The sequence below is a fragment of the Dermacentor silvarum genome, chromosome 1 (genome assembly GCF_013339745.2).
Source record: "Dermacentor silvarum isolate Dsil-2018 chromosome 1, BIME_Dsil_1.4, whole genome shotgun sequence".
Classification (NCBI taxonomy): domain Eukaryota; kingdom Metazoa; phylum Arthropoda; class Arachnida; order Ixodida; family Ixodidae; genus Dermacentor; species Dermacentor silvarum.
Genome location: NC_051154.1, coordinates 444,195,353 through 444,209,741, shown reverse-complemented (window position 1 = coordinate 444,209,741; position 14,389 = coordinate 444,195,353). Strand labels below are relative to the sequence as shown.

At 47.1% G+C, this 14,389-nt stretch overlaps 1 protein-coding gene across 1 annotated transcript in view; it reads right to left on the bottom strand.

The window, feature by feature from the left end:
- Positions 1 to 13,203, bottom strand: part of LOC125942621 (uncharacterized) — a 40,029-nt gene extending 26,826 nt beyond the window's left edge. The window contains exon 1 of the mRNA XM_049660829.1: positions 13,110 to 13,203. The gene's annotated coding sequence lies outside the window, so the exon portion shown is untranslated. The remainder of the gene's footprint in view (positions 1 to 13,109) is intronic.
- Positions 13,204 to 14,389: the final 1,186 nt, after the last annotated feature.

Genomic DNA, 14,389 nt, shown 5'->3' with positions numbered 1-14,389 from the left:
TTGTTGATGCATTGATCACCATACATGGTTGTTTGTTGTACTTCAATACCTGACTTTTTTACGCCTTGCCAACTGGTTATTAATTCTACTGCCCAAGTCCTATTGTGATATTTTGTTGTCTCTTGTGCTGCCATGCTGGGCCCGTGTTCAGTTCAAGGCTTCGTGAAAGCTATACGAGGTCTGTTATAAAACTTTCTGACCTAAGACCGAAGAAAAAAAAGCTGGCATAAATGGAGCGTTGGAAACCTAATCACCCTCAAGGTAGTCTCTTTGGGACTCCACACATTTCTCCCAGCGGTGCTACCATTGTTGGAAGCATTTCGAGAAGGTCTCTTTCGGAATGGAGTTTAACTCAACTGTTGTTGCAGCCATAATGTCATCTCTTGTCTAAAATCGCGCTCATTTCAATGGCCTCTTGATTTTGAGAAACAGCCAGTAGTCGCAGGGGGCCATATCAGGAGAGTAAGGAGCCCGTTGAACTACAGGAGTCTGGTTTTTCGCCAAAAAACCCTCCACCAAGTGCGAGGAATGTGCAGGAGCATTGTAGTGGTGGATGCGCCAATTTCCCGTTGACCACAACTCCGGTCTGTTGCGCCGCACAGCATCACGTAGGCGACGGAGGACATCCCTGTAGTACTCTTTGGTGATTGTTTGACCCTGTGGTGCGTACTCGTGGTGCACCACACCGCGGGAGTCAAAGAAAGCAGTCAGCATCACTTTGACGTTGCTACGCACTTGGCGGGCCTTCGTTGGTCTTGGTGACGCGTATTGCTTCCACTGTGACGACTGGGATTTGGTTTCCGGGTCGTACCCGTACACCCAAGACTCGTCACCAGTGATTGCGGTGTTCATGAAGACGGCGTCACTGATTATGGCATCCAGCATGTCCTGTGAGACTTCAACACGAAGTTGATTTTGCTCCACCGTGAGCAGCTTCGGCACGAATTTCGCTGCCACTCTCTTATGGCCAAATCTTCGGTCATAATGGAATGTGCAGAAAAAGTGCTGATGCCACCTCTTCCGCAATTTCTCGGATAGTCTGTAATTTCTAGGGTACCAGGCGCGAAAAAATTCGCGCATGCGCATGAAAGTTCAAAGTCGGCTGATGCAAGCGCGCTTGCTTCATATCCATCAGGTGTTCGCAAAAAAAAATAATTTCGGATACTTTTCTAACAGACCTCGTATGTGTACTGCTGCAAAACTGGAAATAAAGTCGTTGATAGTTCACGCCATGAATCTGTGTAGCTCTTGTGTTATGTGCCCCTGCTATGAAGTACCAACAAGCTCATCGCGTAATACTGTGTTTACATATATACTTACCTGGGTAGCACCACAACGAACACTAGATGTAGATACAAGTCGATGGCAGCAATACAACTAAGCGCGGACTTGCCCACACCCGCTCACAGCCACTCACGCGGTCATGACATGTACCATGATATTAGCACACAATGCTACCCACAACACCAATGGAAGATCGCGCTGCCGCCGGCGCGATGGTGAGAGGAGAAGCTTGCCACTTCGTTCCCGCACGCCCAATGAGCAACGACGCTCTCTCAATACCACCAGGGACAATGGCGTCGCACACAAGCTTTGCTGTAAAACCGGCAGTTATTCTCTGCTGTCCCCGCGATAACTTCGATGAGAAACAGCCCGCCCGTCTCCCAAAAAGACTGCATGGCCCATGTGCCGCAATAGCCACGAAGTACCTATGATGATGATGATGATGTGTGGTGTTTTGTGGCGCAAGGGCCAGTTATGGCCAAAGAGCGCCATGCCAGTGTTTGTGAGTGTGCAGTGGAGCGATGAATTCTGAGAAGTAGATGAAGCTTGGCTGTAAAAGGGCCTAAACATAATCGCTGTAAAGTGCGTAAAATATATATGTACTAAAATCATGGCAATGACTAATGATGTGTACTATGAAATGAGGAATGCATTGAGAAAGAAGAATAATATATTTAAAATATTTAAGATACAGTAATTGGCAAGAAGCACTACTACCTAAACAGAGCCCTTGAACCACAAGGGCCTGGAGGCATGTGCTATAAAAAATTATCACAGGAACATCCTCTGGAGAGAGGATGTGCTACGAACTTATTGGGCTAATAACATGTAGCACAACATCATTCAAAAAATCGAGGACTGCTTTGGCATTAAAAAGCGGTTCTTCACCAATAAATAGCATGGGATGTAGAGGGATATTGTAGCGGTATGCTACCGCAAAATGTTTCCTTCTCTCGGCTTTGGCTTCCCGGCACTCCACGGGACATGGAGGACGGTCAGCCTCTCACCACATCTACCACAGGTTGGTGGTTCATCACCAGTAAGCAGAAAATCGTGGGTGCCATATGTATGTCCTATTCTTAGACGACAGAACAGGACATCAGTTCGTCGTGTTTTCATTACGGGTGGCCAGAAAACCTAACTGTGGTTTTATCAAGTGAAGCTTATTATTTCTTTCAGCGTCCCACAAGCGCTGCCAGTGGTCTCGCAGTTTTCTTCGCAGAAAAGGCTTCAAATCTGCGGGAGGAATAGTAGCCGCAGGATTAATAGCTTGCGATGTAGTTGATGTGGCCAACTTGTCTGCAAGCACATTACCCTCAATGCCTCTATGGCCAGGCACCCAGCATACAGTCACATGCTGGTTAGATATATATGCTCTGCATAAACTGGAATAGAGCTCAGTAAGTACAGGATTTTTGTTTTTGCAGAGTGACATCAGAGCTTTCACCACGCTTAGGGAGTCTGTAAATATAACTGCTTTTTGAAGTTTTGATGCCCTTATATGATTCACAGCCGACAATAGTGCATAGGCCTCAGCGGTAAAGATACTCGTTTCCGGGTGGAGTACACCGGATTCCGAAAAGGATGGGCCGACGGCTGCATAAGATACCCCGGCATGTGACTTGGAAGCATCTGTGTAAAACTGTGTACACGAGTATTTAGATTGGGTTCTAAGAAATGCATTTTAATGTGTGCCTCTGGCGCGTGTTTAGTGACCTCTATGAACGATGTGTCACACTCTATGAGTTGCCAGTGCCACGGTGGCAATAGTTTCGCTGGAGCCATAGGACATTGTTCAAGCAGCGGAACACCCATTTCCTCACTGAGGTTCCTCACACGCAAAGAGAACGGCTTTCTCGCTGCAGGTCGGTTACGGAAGAGTGTGGCAGCGGTCACATCGTTTATTGTTGAATAAGAAGGATGTTCAATGTTTGCTTGTACTTTCAGAAAATATGTAAAACTGCTGTATGACCGCTGCAGATGAAGCGACCACTGATTCGATTCTACGTAGAGGCTCTGGATTGGACTTGTCCTGAAAGCACCGGTCGCAAGGCGGATACCCAGATGGTGAACGGGGTCTAGTATTTTTAATGCAGCTGGCGTTGCGGAATTATACACTATAGCTCCGTAATCGAGGCGTGAGCGGACAAGACTTTTATAGAGGTTCAGCAGACACTTTCGATCACTGCCCAAGTCGTACGCGACAGAAGCTTTAAAAGGTTCATTGTCTTCAGGCATTTTGCCCTCAGATACTAATATGAGGAATAAATGTAAGCTTCGAATCTAAAACAATGCCTAGAAACTTATGCTCGCTGCTCACAGAGAGCGCATCTCCTTTGATTGCAATACTTGAGACTGGCGTTACGCCTCTCTTGTTAGTAAAGAGTACGCAAGTGCTCTTCTGGGGATTTACCTTAAAACCATTTTCATCTGCCCATTTGGACAATTTGTTTATTACAAGCTGCACTTGTCGTTCGCAGATGGCAATATTGCATGACTTGAAGGCTATCTGCACATCGTCGACATAAACAGAATAAAACATAGTGCGTGGGATGACTGTGTGCAGGGAACTCATTTTTACGATAAATAGTGTGCAACTAAGCACGCCCCCTTGTGGCACACCGGTCTCTTGGGTGAATGACTTAGAAAGAGCGTTACCCACTCTTACGCGGAATGTGCGATTCGATAGGTAACTTTCGATTGAGTTTAACATGTTGCCACGGACACCCATCGCAGAGAGATCTCGGAGAATGCCGTAGCGCCATGTCGTGTCGTAAGCTTTTTCTAGGTCGAGGAACACTGAGAGGCAGAACTGCTTATGTATAAAAGCATCCCTAATATAAGACTCAATGCGAACAAGGTGGTCTGTTGTGGACATACCTTCCCTGAAACCACATTGGAAGGGGTCTAGTAATTGTTATTTTCAAGGAAACAGATTAAGCGCCTGTTGATCATTTTTTCAAATAGTTTGCACAGACAGCTTGTTAGCGCTATTGGCCTGTAGCTGCTGGCTAGGGACGGGTCTTTGCCTTGTTTAAGCACGGGAATGACTATAGCTTCCTTCCACGAAGACGGGATATATCCATGCGCCCACATGACATTGAAAAGAGACAGGAGTGCTTTCAGCGCTTCAGGATTCAGGTGCTTAATCATTTCATATATGACACGATCACCACCTGGCGCCGAGTTATTGCAGCAAGCGAGGGATGCTTTCAGTTCAGTTAAAGTAAATGGATTGTTGTAGGCCTCACTCGATGAACCTTTACGTTTTAGGGGCTGTCGCTCTTCGCGTTCTTTGAACCTCAGAAATGCTTGTGTGTAGTGGGACGCACTGGATACATGTTCGAAGTGTTCACCCAGACAATCTGCCTGGTCTTCCAGGCTCTCATCTTGGGTACTGACTAACGGTAATGGGTGTACCTCCCGGCCTTTTAATTTATTTACTCGATTCCACACTTTGTCTCATCCGTGTAAGAATTTATACTGGAGATGTACTTCTCCCAACTCTCCCTTTTAGCACGTCGACGTGTTCTTCTAGCCTGGGATTTTATTTGTTTGAAACTAATCAAGTTTTCGGCAGTTGGAGAGTAGCGAAGTCGTCCCCAAGCTTTGTTTTGGTTTTTCCGTGCTTGTTTACATTCTTCATTCCACCACGGGATGCGACGTTTATTCGCTAGGCCATTAGTTTGACGGATGCATTTCGTGGCAGCGTCAATTATAAAGCCTGTAATATACGCCACAGCGTCTTCTATATTAAAGGATGCAATATCATCCGTGCGCAAATACGTAAGTTCTCGGAAACGTTCCCAGTTAGCTGTGTCAACCTTCCATCGGGGAATGTGTGGTGAGCTTATATCTTCTTTTGTTAAGTTTAGTATAATAGGGAAGTGGTCGCTCCCAAAAGGGTTCTTAAGAACGGACCACTCTAGGTATGGCATTAGTGTGCTCGATACTATAGTTAAATCTATGGAGGAGTATGTATTATGCGCCACACTGTAGTATGTTGGCTCTTTCTTATTAAGTATACGTGCTCCTGAGGAAAAGAGAAAGTTTTCGATTAGGCGACCTCTCGCATCGCAACGAGAGTCTCCCCACAATGAGTTATGTGCGTTTAAATCTCCGACAACTATGTATGGAGCCGGAAGTTCATCTATGTAGTTTTGAAATTCGGTTTTATTAAGTTGATAAGTTGGAGGGATGTATATAGAACTGATAGTGACTAGCTTGTCAAACAGCACCCTTGGATAGCAACTGCCTCCAGGGGCGTACGAAGTTTTATTTCCCGACAGGCAACACCTCTGTCAACTATGATAGCAACACCGCCGGATGACACAACAGTGTCATCGCGGTCTTTGCGAAAAATAGCATACTGTGTGAGGAAATTTGTTTGTGTATGTTTGAGGTGTGTTTCCTGAACACACAGCACCCTGGGACTAAACTTGCGGAGGAGTTCTTTAACGTCGTCAAGATTTTGGAGGAGACCTCTGACGTTCCAGTGAACTATTTGAGTGCCCATATTAAAAGGAGTGTTGTGCTGTGTGCTTAGGTGTGCAATACCTTAGACTACAGAGCCCTTCTCAGGCCCCGTTATGCGCAATTTCTCTTTATTGGAGCGGTCGAGAGACGCCCGCCGCTCCATAGGCGCTGGATGCGCCGCTTGGCTGGAGGTTGTGTCCATCGCCTCTCCTGAGGCGCTGGGCATCCGCTCTTGCGAGCGGTGTGTTCGTCTTGAGGGTCTCGCCTCAAGAGGTGGGACCCTAGAGGCCACCAGCCCGGAGGTCGATGGCCCCTTGTTCTGAGATAGCGGAGCAGCGCTAGCTGCACCCGCCGAGGGGGCGGATGGCATCGCTGGCGGCTCACTATGCGTGAGCTGGACAGCAGCCGGTGGCTGTTGTGACGCTGCCCCCTGACGCGCCACTTCAGCAAAGCTGTTTTTTTGGCAGATACGACACCCGCCTTCGTGCTTCCTTGAATGATAGATTCTCTTTTACTTTAATCGTCACGATTTCTTTCTCTCTTTTCCAAGACGGGCAGGACCGCGAGTATGCGGCATGCTCCCCATCGCAGTTTACACAGTGTAGAGCGTTTTCACAGGATTCGGATGGATGTTCGTGGGCACATTTGGCACAGGTGAGGCGGCCACGGCAGTTTTGAGAACTGTGGCCAATCGTTGGCACTTAAAGCATCGCAGAGGATTTGGGATATAAGGCCTAACCCTGATCTTCATATACCCTGTCTCGATAGTATCGGGCAGGTTGCTTGAACCAAATGTGAGTACTAGGTGTTTGGTATCGATCTCTTTTCCGTCGCGCCTCATTTTAATTCTTTTGACATTGATCACATTCTGATCATTCCAACCCTCTAGAAGTACGGCTTCAGTCAGTTCCATCAGGTCATCATCGGACACGACACCTCGAATTGTGTTCATAGTACGATGTGGGGTAACTGTCACCGGGATGTTCCCGAATGACACTAGCTTAGGCAGATTTTCATATTGCTTCTTGTCACGGAGCTCCAGAAGGAGATCACCGCTCGCCATCTTAGACACTTTATAGCCTGCACCAAAGGTTTCCGTCAGGGATTTTGCAACTACGAAAGGTGACATAATTCTTGCTGTCTTTTCTGGTTTCTGGGAATGTACTACATGGTATCTCGGAAAGTTTTCTTTTTGTCGTCCAAAAAACTGGAACACTTCATCGGTGCGCCCCCTTTTCTGGGGGCGATCGGGTAAAGCGGGGAAGGACCAAGCCATAAAAATAATATTCATTCGGCAGGAACGCCAGCCACCCACCATGGAGCCCAACAAGGGGACGATGTAGGACCTGTAAACACAATTCCCACAAACGCCAGCTGTACGTTCCCGCTATAACCAAATACGTATAACCAAGGGTGGTTATGACACACAAGGTTAACCCTCGCCGCCAGGAAAGTTAGAAGTAAATGGAAGAGAAAAGAAGACAGGAAAGATTAAAAGTGAGGGAGAAAGACGAAGATTGAAGAGAAGGACAGGAAAAGGCAACTGCCGATTTCCCCTGGGTGGGTCAGTCCAGGGGTGCCGTCTATGTGAAGCAGAGGCCGAAGAGGTGTGTTGCCTCTGCCGGGGGGCCTTAAAGGTCCGGACACCCGGCATCGGCTCAACCCCCAGGATCCCCCTTTCCCCAGACACGGCTCAGCCGCGCACGGCTACACGCGGGAGGGTCTAACCCTCATGTGCTCGTGTCCGTGGTGGCGCAACTCACCAAACGCCTGCTTGCGCAGACGCCCCTGCGGGGCACGAAGTACCTATGCCGTCGATAAAGGTAGTGAAAAGGCGTACTTGTCTCAGTCATTAGATATGCAGAAGGAAGAAGACATGGCGGCTCTCTCAGAATGTACCGAGAACTGAAGCCAAATGTAGAACTCGCTCCACAGTGCTGCCCACGCCCTTCCTCCAGGCGTAGGTTGAGAAACTGCAGCACTGCTACTAAATTACGCCAGGCTAAATTGGCACAATAGCTATCTATTGAACTTCTATATATATCGATATTGAACTATCTATAGGTTTTCCATCAAAGCTGTGAGTCAGCGGAAGACAGACAGCATACGAAAGCTTCCTTCCAATGTGCTGCATACAACTGACATCGATGGGAGTTCAATGCCACTTCGTCTACGACATGACATTGTATGTTTGGTAAGCTATGTAAACTTTGTGAGTTTTCTCTTACGCGCCAGGGCGACGTAATGACCCTTCGAACACGTGAAAAACCACGTAACCCGAAGTACCTTTGCTGGCTGAAATTTATTCGAAACAGGGTTTTGCCAAACCTCCCTGGGAGGGGAGGGGGGCGTTGCGGTGTTTGCGAGGCATCTCCTAAGCGCACACCCCGTAGAAAGCCGGGCACCTGGCCGGGGACCGCCTCTAACCATTTTTACCGGTGGCTCTCGGGTGGTGGGTTTCGAACGCAGCGGCAGCCGAGTCAGACGCCCTAACCGTTAGACCACGGCCAATCAATCAGTACCTGTACAGCAGGCAGGACCCCGGCGAAATTTTTACACGGCACCACACCAACATTGCCAACCGTACGTTGTAAAGTATTTGTCATCTCCGATGTCGAAAAGCTCCTGCGACAGATAGCCGATCTTGCGGGCGATGAAAGGCGACACATGACTCTTACGAGTGGCTGTGTGCTTAGTGGAATTACCATTTATGTACGCTTCATTGCATGCTGCAAGACCCTGCTCTAATCTTAGCAACAATTGTCACTTACACTCAGCATACAGCTGCCCCGCTCCTAGCATAACAGATCTCACGCTTACGCTTCTCCCATAACAGCATAATCATTGCCAACCCTAGCAGGAATTCCAGCGTAAAAATAAGTTCTTCCAGCAACGCTGATAGAGACGCAGATGAGCGTTCGCTCTGGTACTGCACGAGTAAAATTAAGCAAGTGTTACACGTTTGTAAAACGCTAAGGCGAAAGCTTGAGTGCACACTTCGCACACTTTTCGTCACGATTAACATACGTTTATGAAGAAATGTGGCGAGGTGCCGTGGTTGCAAGCGAACAGATCACCTATTGGCGACGACTGTTTCCTGTGTCCGACATTGAGAAATAATAAATAAAGTTAAATAAAACGCCCATGGCCTAGGAATGTTGGAATCTAAATGAGCTGACACTTGTCTGATTTAGCGAAGTAGCGGCCGTAGCAGATGAAAGGCACACGGCTCGTCGCATTTAGCTGCTGGCTCTCTATGTCGCGAGGTCTAAGGCGGTGCATAATGCTTGGCGAGGGCAGAACGTTAATGAAAGATGTATGCACATAGAAGTATGACACCTATTAAAACATTATTGCTTCCATACCTATTGCGTCACAGTGGTATATACCCAGTGTACCACACCGAGTGCTCCAAAAATGGGAAGCCGAAATATAAGAAATGCCAGTTTTCAGAGCGCAGCTATTAGGCACCCGTTCCTGGGTTGGGCGTCGGCGTCCCTCGGCGTAACCGCGCGAACGCGCTCGTGCCACTGCACGCGCCTTCGTCATCGTCTTCTTCCACAGCTGGCTCCGACGCCGCTCATCCTGCCAGCGTTCCCATACTGCTTCTGCGAAGGCGCTGACGGCGCTGGCCTACTGCCAGTCGGTGCGGTGATTTCGGTCTCAAATTCGGTGCCTCAATGTATCGCGAAATGAAAATACGTATACAAATTAGCTCAAAGTTTGCATTTGGGAGTATCGCAATCATTGGTCATTTTTTCCTCTTTTTTTTGATGAGATGGTTTCTTTGGCTCTTCGTTTAAGTTTGCGGCTTGCATATTTCTGGCCATTTACGGGGGGAGTGTCAGCTTGGGCTAATAGTTACGTGCTGGCTACTGTCTTGCCGAGCTGGCAACATGGGTCACTGAGTATGCGACACTGGATGTGTGCCCTAAGAGATAACTTCGATGGCACCTCGTACACAATATTGGTACGTGCGAATTCTTATCACTCCCCAGAATGGAGGTGCCAAGGAGGAGAAGGACGAGAAGAGAAAGAGAGAAGGCAGGGACGTTAACCACGCAGAAATACGTCTGGTTGGCTACCCTACTCTTGGGGACGGGAAAGAGGGAATAGAAAGATGAGATAGAGAGACGGGAGGAGGAAGGACGCGGTGAGCTCGCGCGCGCACGCGGAGGGCCTGAGCAAGTCAAGGCGTTCACACAGGCCAGTCGCTCTGAATAAAGAAAAAAAGTGCCTTCACAGCTTTGTGGGCCAAAATGTTAGGACTAAGTAGCCTTAAATATATTTTAGTGATAGTGCCCTATTCGCAAACGAGACCTGCGCATCGACTGCGGCCGCTTGATGGATAGCCAATGCAACGAAGCTGCAGCCTGTTCCAACTCGGGTGCAGTGCTTAAAACAAGAGCTATTGTGTCGTATCATTCGGCATTGTGGTTCACAACGAGACCATCAATTACTGTGTTTGTTGATGTGTCTATAAAAGTTTGTGATTCACGCGTTTCCATGGGGATAGGCAGCAGTTATCACAATGAAGCTATCACTGGCTTTGACGATAATCTTCTATGGATTATGCCGCAATGTTTTTAATCAAATTAGCCTTCTTTGGGAATGTTACTTCACCCACTTTGCGGTGTGTGTGTGTGATGTATCTCCGCAACCAACTTCTATGACGCCAACTTCCGCCACTGGGTATGCGACCGAATTGACAACTGGGGCCATTGGGTATGTGGCAGGGGTAGACAACCAGAACAAGAGCCAAGGAGGTGCGAAAGTCAGCAGATAATTAAAATCAGCTACATAGAAGCCAAAAAGTCAGCATAAAGAATTGCTCGCTCTCCCTTAATCCAGAGTACATGTAAGCATGAAATGGCTACCATATGACGTCTTTTGCTGCCTGTGGTGCCGCCGCTTTTCAACCGCTTTTCTTCTTCCAACAGTGCAGTGCGCTCAGCGTCTGTCGCTTCTTTTTCTTCTTGTCGCGTCGAAGAGGTCGGCAGCAAATGTGCGGCCAACTCACGGACGCTGGCGTCAAAAAGAGCCCGGACAACCCTGTATCAGCGCTAAAAGATGACATTCAAGTCTATGGTGCCTGTATCTGCCTTTTGAACGTCACTATTGGAAATGACAAATAAAACTTCATCGTACAAGAAGTTGTAGCTTGAGTGATATTGTGAACAGCCACGAGGAAGAAATCGGAAGAAATATTTTGTAACTTGTTTGCGCAATAACTAGCGTATGTAATCCGGTCCTGCACAAAGGGTTGGGGGCCAGAGATCGCATTTACTTAAATTTGACTGGTGGCACAGATGATCTCGCTTTGTGCTCGCAACGATGCCCGGATGTTCTCGCTTGAGTTCCCGGATAACGGCTCGGCTTTTGGCTCAAGGTCACTTAAAGGTCGTCGACAACGGGAGCTAAATGCATTTCGTACTTAAAGCAGCTGATTGTGGAGAGAAAAAAACACAGAATGGATCATTAGCGTGCATTTAGCGAGGAGCATTTGCGACCAGATATGTGAATAATTGTCGGAAACAAGACAATTGAAGGAAATCAGCTGAACTGTAATTTGAAGAATTGCAATATGGCAGTTGTCGCTTACAGTGCTTCAATGCAAGACTGTCTTAACCTGATTTAATCTTGAGATGAGTTTCTGCCCAGAATTTAGGTTTTAATTGCATTAGCATTGTTAGGGTATTTCACGCACTTTCCCGGGCTATGTATGTATGGTAGTAGGTATGTATGTATGTTCGTATGTATGATGTATGTATGTATGTATATGTATGTATGTCTGTATGTATGATGTATGTGGTATGTATGTATGTATGTATGTATGTAGTATGTATGTATGTATGTATGTCTGTATGTATGTATGTACTGTATGTAGTATGTATGTATGTTGTATGTATGTATGGAGTATGTATGTATGTATGTAGTAGTATGTATGATGTATGTATTCTGTATGTATGTAGTATGTATGTATGTATGTATGTCTGTATGATGTATGTATGTATGTATGTATGTATGTATGTAGTATGTATGTTGTATGTAGTAGTATGTATGGTGTATGTATGTAGTATGTATGTATGTAGGTATGTATGTATGTATGTATGTATGATGTATGTATGTATGTATGTATCGATGTTTGTATGTTTGTACTTAACTGTTTCCCCGCCTATCTGGGCCACTCGGTTGTGCGTGGTCGAATGGTAGCGTACCGGGCTGCTGTGTTGAGGTATAGGTCTGGAACGAACCACCGGACCAACTTGGGTCACTCGGCCGTTTTCCCATCCACTTACTGGGCTATTTATATTTTACTACTAGAATTAACCCTGGCTGTGTTACCCAGCGCCACCATGGCGCCGCAGTAGCTCAACTGGTAAGAGCATCGCATGCGTAATGCGAAGACGTGGGATCATTCCCCACCTGCGGCAAGTTATTTTTCAATAACTTTCATTTGCATTAATCTATAATTTCTTTAATTGAATTAGTAAGTACAAGTAATTATTCCTGTGTTGTCCTTGGTCTTTGTTGGCCCCTCGTTCCCTTCCTTCTCCTTCATATATACGAGGGTTTTGAATCCGGCAACATTGATGCCTTCAGGTAGCATATGTGGGTTTATTGACCAGCTGCTTTCACCCGAAAAGATCACGTACTCGTGACGCCTGCGGCAGAAAGTGTTCCACATCCGCCGCCAAGGTTTGTGAGTGGGCGCTGGCTAACACTCCCAGGATTAATTTCTAGTAGTAAAACATAAATAGCCCAGTAAGTGATGGGAAAACGGCGTCGCGGTAGCTCAATTGGTAAGAGCATCGCACGCGTAATGCGAAGACGTGGGATAGTTCGCCACCTGCGCAAGTTGTTTTTTCATCCACTTTCATTTGCATTAATCTATAATTTCTTTAATTGAATTAGTAAGTACAAGTAATTTCCCCTGGTTGTCCTTGTGTCAGTGTTGTTGGCTTCTTATGATATGAGTAATAGAAATTGGGCCCTTCAGTTTCCTTTCTGCTCGTTCATATATATATAACAAGACCTGAACTCATGTATGACGAAGACAAGAAAGAATAGAAAAGAAAGGCTACAAAATACAGCCCCATATCTCCTTGCAGGAAAAATATATACACAAACATATATATATATATATATATACATGCGCGTCTAAACTCTCGGTACCCTCTCTACCACCATGACCGGTATATGAGAATTGCCAACATCTCCATCGCCATGTACTTCGTGTCGCACAATCGTCGCTGGAAGAGGTTGAGTGGTTTTAATGTCACTCGTCGTCATGAATATAGGAACTTAAGTTGTCTCTTATTTGCTTTTAGTGCTTCAGTGACACCTACCTGGATGTAATCGAGGTCGCTCTTGACGCACTCCCAGCTCAGCAAATGGGTTCCAACGTCTTCTTGAATGTTGGTTTCATAGGTGATACGGAAGTCGGGACTGCGTGATACATGGGAAGGTACTTGAAACACTTGTGTGGTTTTGAAAACGTTTGAGTCAGCTAGGATATTATACTGGGCTACTTGGCTATTAAGATAGAATATGGGGCTCTATAGGTGATGGCTTGAGGCGGTACTCGCAAAGATTCTGGCCTCCTTTTTCCTCGCCTCGCGCGCATAACCAAGTGAAATCTAATTACTGTTAAGTACGCCTTTTTGTGTTACAAATCGCCTGGGAAGATTAAGTTGCAGCGTTTGAGGCAACACAAAGGATAGGCAGCAAAAAGAAGGCCCACAAGGATGAAGAGCTTGATCAAGTGTTATTTCTGTTTAAGAATATTCACAGATCAGATTGGCTGCCTTCGTAAACTGTGTTTGTGCGTAATTTATCATTCTCACTTGAGCTTTCTTTTTATGTCGTGGCCAGATACGCCCGTTGTATCCTTTGAGAATGTTATACGGACGCGGGAGTGTTTTTTCATACAAGTATCCGACATACTTCTAGAAAGCTAGGTACAATGTACCAAACGTGCGACGTACATGGCTAATTTCGAACTGTTTCGCGTTAAGATAATCGGACCTACACACCGAAGTTCGTAAGTTGTACAGGTCGTCCACTCTTAAGGGGCAACCACAAGGGAGAAATCTTCGACGGATTTGCGGCGTCGGCGCCAACCGGCGGCACACGGCGGGCCGCCGGCGGCATGAAGAACAATGCGCCGCCGGTTCACGCTCGCTCGGTGCCGCAAGACCGAGCATGCCAGACTGCAGCGCCGATGGCGGAAGTGGCGGTACACGCAAGAGGCAAACAAACTATGGTCTCCGAGACGGCACGGCGCGCAATGTGAGCGAGCTCGGAGGCCATTTACAAAGCGAACTTCCGCGTGCGCGAGTGCCTCGTGCGCGTCCCAAGCAGCCGATAGCTCGCGCGTGCTCCGGCCATTGAAAAGGGTGCAGCTTTGTATGGTATCATAGATAATGATGTACTCTTTCCAGACAGGCACATCTAAGGAACGCCGAAGTGCACACTTAAGGCCCGTCCACGTTACCGGCACGCCACCTCACCGCACGCCGTTTGCCATTCGTGGGCCTCCGTATTACGGCGGTTTCGCTCGCGAGCGGCGAGATTTCCTTGCCGTAGACAGGATGGGACCAGGTCCCATTTGTGCGGCAGCCGTACA